We start from the raw sequence: 7518 nt of genomic DNA, 5'->3' as shown, positions 1-7518 counted from the left end.
AAAAATGACAGATTTTCTTTTCTGGATCTCTGACAGCAGGACTTCAATCTCTGAACTCGTAAAGTTCTTTTTAGTTTTCGCTGTAATTTTCATGAATGAACACTTCCTTGTATCTGAGGCAGGAAACATAGCCTTATATGGTGTTTTTGAGGTGGTAAGTATGCTAATCTCCTCTCGCGTGCACGAGCAGCTGGATACGAACAGGTGGAAATTACGCAGCTCATTTACGCATGTTTCCAGAAGATAGAAGAGTTTGTTGAATCTGATGTGACATGTTCGTACGAACCCTTTGTACGAACAAACTTAAGACAAATTTAGGAGAAGAATACGAACATGTTCTTGCATGAGGCCCATTGTGTTTGTGTGGGGTGGTTCTCCATTCAGCAGGTGTCAATTCACACGGATGTGTCATTTATTGATTCAGAATAAAAGTATTCTGTTTGAAGAAGTCTGGCACTGAAGTGGCCGCTGGTGGATCCTGTGGGACATCTGTGGGTGGGAATAGAGAGATTTTTGGTTTTTTTCTGTTATTATAGATTTAGGATGACTGCAGCCGGGTGATCTTACACACAGCAGGTGGTACTGAGGTGGATTGCTACAAGAGTAGTCGGCTTCAGAGTCATCGCCTGCTGGGCATTGCACCACATTTCCTGTGCTGTGGTCACGTGATTAAATTATAAATATGTCTGATAAATTTGTAGAAGATTTGCAAAAATACCAGGATGGTTCTCTGTGTGTGGTGTTGTTTAAAACGTTTCAGGTTTATCTGGAAGATGTTGAGTCTAAAAATGAGAGGACGTAAAAAGATGTTTTTGTTAGGATGTGCAAAGGTTTGTTAAATGATGGGGACTTGTCACAGTTTGACCTAGCAGTGCCCTCACCTGCAGCAATAGACAGAATTGTTTGTAAATTGGAGCGTTCATGGCAACCGTCAGTTATGGCAGATGAAGCAAAACAATTTTAAAATCTAAGATGGCTCCTGAAAAGGAAAGGACTTATAAATATTGGAGACGCATGTTTAGAATAATGAAAGACGTTCTGAACTGCAGCAGTGATGGGGGAAACAAGACCTTGCTGTCTGACCAAGATGAAAACAAGACCCAGACAAAACACTGTGACATGGCTGACGAGGTCGCATCCTCTCAGGGTAGCACCACTGAGACAAAGCAAACTGTAAAGGCGGCAGCTACAGTTACTGAGACTGAGCAGAAAAAAGAAAACACCAACACCAGAGGTCCATACAAAGAAGTGGTAAACGTTAGTAGAAGCTGAAAAACAGATGCCTTTGTTAGGTGAGGAGGATGAACCAGATGAAGGCACAAGTAAAACTTCTTCACGCCGGACTGGGACAATGTTAGTAAAAGATAAATGGCCAGAAGACGTTGCATATGCGGTAGTGAAGGTTGCTAGAGTTCTACGCACAGAGAGATGAAGATGGTGTAAGAGCTGCATTGGGTAAGTTTGTAGCTCCACAGGGATTCAGCAGAAACAAGAGTTTTGCAGGCTGACATGGCAGGGAGAGAGGTCTCAGAGTGGTGGGATGATGGGGCAGCGCCATCTAGTGGATGCTTACAGGGAGCTGTGCAGGTGCATGGGGTCAGGCCGGATTCTAAAGCTCAAGGGAACAGGGCACACCATAATAGACAGCCACAGTGGCCACAACAAAGAGATGAAGGCAGGTTAAATCTAATAAACACTCATGTATGGATATTAAGCCATGGGGAGGCATGTTTCCACTTGTGACTTCTACAAATGAAGCAGGACATGCGATATTCACTTACAAACCATTTTCAATGCAGGACACACAGCTGATTAAACAAAAGTTACTGATTTAAATGCTGGAGTGGTGTTGTGGATTAAGGCGTTTTTAGAGGCTTGTTCTGATATGATTCCAACTCTTGGGGATTTCAGACGTGTGTATTGTGCTTGTACGGGCTGGGGTGCGTTGACAGAATTGGAAGCGGCAGTTGCTTCATTTGGTATTGCAGATGACACACCTTTGGAAAAACGGGTACATGCATTGTGGCCTAGGATTAGAGACAGGTTTCCGATAAACATGGAGTCAGCTGAGTTGAATAATATTCCGCCACAAGAGGATGAGAGAGGGTCAGCTTATTTGGCGAGGGTCAGAGAGCTGTGGGAGTCTAAAATTGGTGTGGATCTGGCTTGTGACAGGCCGAGTTGGGTGATGTTTAAGGCGGCTGTGCTCAGGTCACAGACTGATCAGGTCAGAAAGGAACTAGAGTGCATTGCTGGTTTGGACAGATTAGATTATGATCTGTGGAGTGATCATGTGGTTCATTTTATTGATAAACAGGTGAAAGACTAACAGGCTGAACAACAAGAAATGCGGTCCTTGGAGGCACAGTTAGCAAAAGCTAAGCTGAAAGATCTGAGGGATAAAGTGAACCAAACAAAAGAAAAAGTGCAGTACAAATGCCTCAATTTGTGGAACTGCCTCAGGCAGGGCCACAACCTGATATTTTGGTACCTGGGACAGGGGGGCCGAACACAAATCAGGCTCAAAATTTTCAGCATCAACAATACCCACCTGCTAGGGGCAGGGGGACAAAATTTAACCATAGAGGTAGATTGTACAGGAAGTGGGTCAGGAATTACAAGATGGACACTTGCTTCGTATGTGGGCAACTGGGGCACTGGGCAAATGAGTGCCCGGTGAGATTTGGGGGGCCCATGCAGCAAGGGGCAGGTCCAGCATTTGCATCTCAGTATTATCCGTCACAACCACTTCCAAAAACAGCACCGACAACACATAATGGGCAACAGTCCTGGGGGGCAGGACAAAGGGGTGGTTTTCAAATGCAATAGGGGTGCCAGGAGCCAGTGATGGGGGCCCAAAAGAATCTTGACCCTATGACAAAACTTACAGTCTGCGATTGGGAAGTGATGTGTCTTGTGGATACTGGAGCAAAGTACAGTACGGTAAATGAGCCACTGCAGTTATCTGCTACTGCGGTCCGAGTTGCTGGTTTTTCTGGAAAAGCTGAAGAGAGGCCTTTATCTCAATTTGTGTCCTGCCAGTGGAACAATCTCCATTTTTACCACAGGTTTCTGGTCTCAACAAACTGTCCAGTCAATCTCCTGGGGAGAGATATCCTGTGTGAACAGAATGTGGGGCTTCTGATGAGCCCGGACCGGATTGAAATCTCTTTTCCAGATGGACTGGTGCAGGTGCGTTCTACAGTCAGGAACACATAAACTCAGATATTGCTGGAGGCATCTGAAGTGGAGGCGCCAGAGGATAAGCAGGTGGTCGTGTGGTGGGTATTGCTGCCTGAATGTCAGGCCATGCCATTGTGGACCACAATGTCCAGCTGGGGTCCATGGATAAACTCTCTCAGACATTATGACACGCCTGGTGAYGCTTTGCGCTGCACAGTGAACTGTGCCCTGACAGATGATAAGAATTATGATGTCCTGTGGGGTGAATTTCAAAGATACTGTGCAGAAACTGGTGAAAACCCGCTGGTGGAGCTGGGGGACATTTTTGTGGCTCCTGAAGGAGTTGCAGCAGAGGTGAAGCTGTCATCACCGCTGAAAGAGCTGTATGTGCTGGGTGCTGGTTCTGCAACTCATGTCGCTTTGAAGGTGGCTGCAGGCTGTGAGAGAAAGTCGTTGGGACCTTTAGTCAGATCTTCCTTCATGCTTGATGACTGGATGGACATTAACACAGATTTGTGTTATTCACATTCGACAGGCATATACAGGATAAAACACACTTCTTTCACGACACTTATTTCTGAGAAAAAGAGGGTCATTAGGATGCATGAGAACGAGAATCTAGATAATCCAGACGCAGAGAAACTTTTAGCACAGTTACCTGTAAAGTTATGAGCAAAAAACAGCACAGATGTGGGGATGCTGGACATGGACCATGTAAAAATTGTTTTGAAGCAAGGCACAATCCCTTTTTATCATCCGCAGTACCGTTTAAAACCTGAACAGGTTCGAGGGTGTGAAAAAACGATCATGGGTTTATTAGAAAATGGCATTCTGGTACCAACTTCGTCTCCATGGAACACGGCCATCTGTCCTGTGCCGAAAGCGAACAAAACTGAATATCGTCTCGTTCAGGATTTGCGACCAATAAATAAAGTTGTGGTGCCTACACTTTGTGAAACTGTAAACACAGGTAGACTTTTGGTTTTGTATGTCAACAAAGCATTAGTAAAAAGAAAAAAACTCAAAGGAGCAGAACTTGAAGGAGAATTAATTTAACTTTTATGGTTTTTGGAAAAAAGTACCCAAGGAAAGCAAGTTAATATTTATAGGTTTTAGTAGACTAAAGAACTACTATTAATCATAGGCTTTATGAAGGATTTTTTAACACATCAGTATCAGATTTAATTGAAGTTGGAATAACAGCTTTAATAATTTTATCTTGTGTTCAGGTACTGCTAGGATTTGAACCCAGGATCTCCTGTTTACAAGACAAGCACTTTGACCAACTAAGCCACAGTTTGGTGTAAAACTACATACAAAGGTAGACTTTTGGTTTTTTATGTCAACAAAGTTTTAGTAATAAGAATAATAATCAGAGCCGTAGAACATGAAGGAGAATTAATGCACCTTTGATGGTTTTTAGAACAAAGTACCCAAGGAAAGCAAGTAAATAATCATAGGTTTTAGTAGACTCAAGAACTACTATTATACTTAGGCTTTATGAGGGCTTTTTAACACGTAAGTATAAGATCTAACTGAAGTTGAAATAAAAGCTTTAATAATTCTAAGTTGCGGTGAGGCATTGCTGGGATTTGAACCCAGGATCTCCTGTTTACTAGAAAGGCACTTTGACCAACTAAGCCACAATACCTTGAAAGACTGTATACACAGGAAGATGTTTGCTTTTGCATGTCATGAAAGCATCCATAAAAAGAAAATTAATTAAAGCCACAGATCTTGAAGGAAAACAAATGCAACTTTGATGGTTTTTGGGAAAAATAACCAAAGGAAAGCATGTTGCTATCTGTAGTTTTTATTAGACATAGGAACTGCTATTACTGATAGGCTTCATGAGCAAAATTTTCATGCCTTAATATTCACATCAAACTGAAGTAGGACAAAGTTATAATACTTTTGTTTTGCTGTGATGTACAGCTGGGATTTCAACCCAGTATCTCTTATTTACAAGACAGACATGTTGACCAATTAAGCCACAGTACCTCAAAATATGTTGTACACAGACAGACTATTGGTTTTGTATGTAAAACAGACATTGGTAAAAAAGAGAAATAATAAAAGTCACAGAAATTGAAGGAAAACGATTGCACTTTTGACATTTTTGGAACAAATTAACAAAAGAATGCATGTCAATATTTATAGGTTTTAGTAGACTTAAGAACTACTATTAATCATAGGGTTTATGAGGGCTTTCTTAACACGTAAGTATCAGATCTCACTGAAGTTGGAGTTACAGCTTTAATAACTCTATCTTGCGGTCAGGTACTGCTGAGATTTGAATCCAGGATCTCCTGTTTACTAGACAGGCACTTTGACCAACTAAGCCACAGTACCATTTTGAACTGCATACACGTGTAGACTTTTGGTTTTGTATGTCAACAAAGCATTAGTAAAAAGATTAGTAATCAAAGCCACAGAACTTGAAGGAGAATTAATACACCTTTGATGGTTTTTGGAAAAAAGCACCCAAAGAAAGCATGTTAATAATCATAGGTTTTAGTAGACTTTAGAACTACTATTAATCATACGCTTTATGAGGGCTTTTTTAACACGTAAGTATCAGATCTAACTGAAGTTGGAATAACAGCTTCAATAATTTTAACTTGCATTCAGGTACTGCTGGGATTTGAACGCAGGTTCTCCTGTTTACGAGACAGGCACTTTGACCAACTAAGTCACAGTACCGTAAAAAACTGTATACACAGGTAAATTTTTGGTTTTTATGTCAACAAAGCATTAGTAATAATAATAATAATCAGAGCCGCAGAACGTGAAGGAGAATTAATGGACCTTTGACGGTTTTTTTGCACAAAGTACCCAAGGAAAGCAAGTAAATAATCATAGATTTTAGTAGACTTAAGTACTTCTAGTATTCAAAGGCTTTATGAGGGCTTTTTAACACGTAAGTATAAGAGCTTACTGAGGTTGGAATAACAGCTTTAATAATTTTAACTTGCGTTCAGGTACTGCTGGGAGTTGAACCCAGGATGTCCTGTTTACTAGACAGGCACGTTGACTAACTAAACCACAGTACCGTTTTCAACTGCATTCACAGGTAGACTTTTTGTTTTGTATGTCAACAAAGCATTAGAAAAAGATTAGTAATCAAAGCCATAGCACTTGAAGGAGAATTAATGCACCTTTGATGGTTTTTGGAAAAAAGTACCCAAGGAAAGCATGCTATTAATCATAGGTTTTAGTAGACTTCAGAACTACTATTAATCATAGGGTTTATGAAGGCATTTTTTACACATAAGTATCAAATCTTTCTGAAGTTGGAGTAACAGCTAAAATAATTCTTAGTTGCGATCAGGTACTGCTGGGATGTGAACCCAGGATCTCCTGTTTACTAGACAGGCACTTTGACCAACTAAGCCACAGTACCGTGAAAAACTGTATACGCAGGTAGACTTTTGGTTTTTTATGTCAACAACGCATTAGTAAGAAGAATAATAATCAGAGCTGCAGAACTTGAAGGACAATTAATGCACCTTTGATGGTTTTTAGAAAAAAAAGTACCCAAGGAAAGCATGGTAATATTCATAGGTTTTAGTAGACTTAAGAACTGCTATTAATCATATGTTTTATGAGGGCTTTTTTTAACACTTAAGTGTCTGATCTAACTGAAGTTGGAATAACAGCTTCAATAATTTTAACTTGCGTTCAGGTACTGCTGGGCTTTGAACCCAGGATCTCCTGGTTACAAGACAGGCACTTTAACTAACTAAGCCACAGTACATTTCAAACTTGTTAACACAGGTAGACTTTATGTTTTGTGAGTCAACAAAGCATTAGTAAAAAGAAAAAAATTCAAAGCAGCAGAACTTGAAGGAGAATTTATGCACCTTTGATGGTTTTTTGAACAAAGTACCCAAGGAAAGCATGTWAATATTAATAGGTTTTAGTAGACTTAAGAACTATCACTAATCATAGGCTTTATGAGGGATTTTTAATACGTAACTCTCAGATGTAACTGAAGTTGGAGTAACAGCTAAAATAATTCTTAGTTGCGCTCCAGTACTGCTGGGCTTTGAACCCAGGATCTCCTGTTTACAAGACAGGCACTTTAACCAACTAAGCCACAGTACCTTGTAAACTTGTTAACACAGGTAGACTTTTGGTTTTGTGAGTCAACAAAACATTAGTAAAAAGAAAAAAAATGAAAGCAGCAGGGGTCGGATTTATAAAACTGGCGTACGCACAATTTGAGCCCAGGGGTCAGATTTATAAAACTGGCGTACGCACAATTTGAGCCCAGAAACTTGCGTACGCCACTTTTTACGCCAAGGTTGTGATTTATAAAATCCAAACTTGACG

General features: G+C 40.6%; 6 non-coding genes across 6 annotated transcripts; all 6 read right to left on the bottom strand.

Annotated features, from left to right (window-relative positions):
• Positions 1–4760: 4760 nt before the first annotated feature.
• On the bottom strand, positions 4761–4834 carry trnat-agu (transfer RNA threonine (anticodon AGU)). The gene has a single exon. It is a non-coding gene; the product is annotated as a tRNA-Thr (tRNA).
• Positions 4835–5461: 627 nt separating this feature from the next.
• On the bottom strand, positions 5462–5535 carry trnat-agu (transfer RNA threonine (anticodon AGU)). The gene has a single exon. It is a non-coding gene; the product is annotated as a tRNA-Thr (tRNA).
• Positions 5536–5812: 277 nt separating this feature from the next.
• On the bottom strand, positions 5813–5886 carry trnat-cgu (transfer RNA threonine (anticodon CGU)). The gene has a single exon. It is a non-coding gene; the product is annotated as a tRNA-Thr (tRNA).
• Positions 5887–6512: 626 nt separating this feature from the next.
• trnat-agu (transfer RNA threonine (anticodon AGU)) lies at positions 6513–6586 on the bottom strand. The gene has a single exon. It is a non-coding gene; the product is annotated as a tRNA-Thr (tRNA).
• A 280-nt stretch (positions 6587–6866) lies between these two features.
• trnat-ugu (transfer RNA threonine (anticodon UGU)) lies at positions 6867–6940 on the bottom strand. Its single transcript has one exon. It is a non-coding gene; the product is annotated as a tRNA-Thr (tRNA).
• A 276-nt stretch (positions 6941–7216) lies between these two features.
• trnat-ugu (transfer RNA threonine (anticodon UGU)) lies at positions 7217–7290 on the bottom strand. The gene has a single exon. It is a non-coding gene; the product is annotated as a tRNA-Thr (tRNA).
• Between the last annotated feature and the right edge of the window lie 228 nt (positions 7291–7518).

The sequence above is a fragment of the Austrofundulus limnaeus genome, unplaced genomic scaffold (assembly GCF_001266775.1).
Source record: "Austrofundulus limnaeus strain Quisiro unplaced genomic scaffold, Austrofundulus_limnaeus-1.0 Scaffold417, whole genome shotgun sequence".
Classification (NCBI taxonomy): Eukaryota; Metazoa; Chordata; class Actinopteri; order Cyprinodontiformes; family Rivulidae; genus Austrofundulus; species Austrofundulus limnaeus.
The sequence above is the reverse complement of the archived record's forward strand: the minus strand, read 5'-3'. Positions and strand labels throughout refer to the sequence as shown.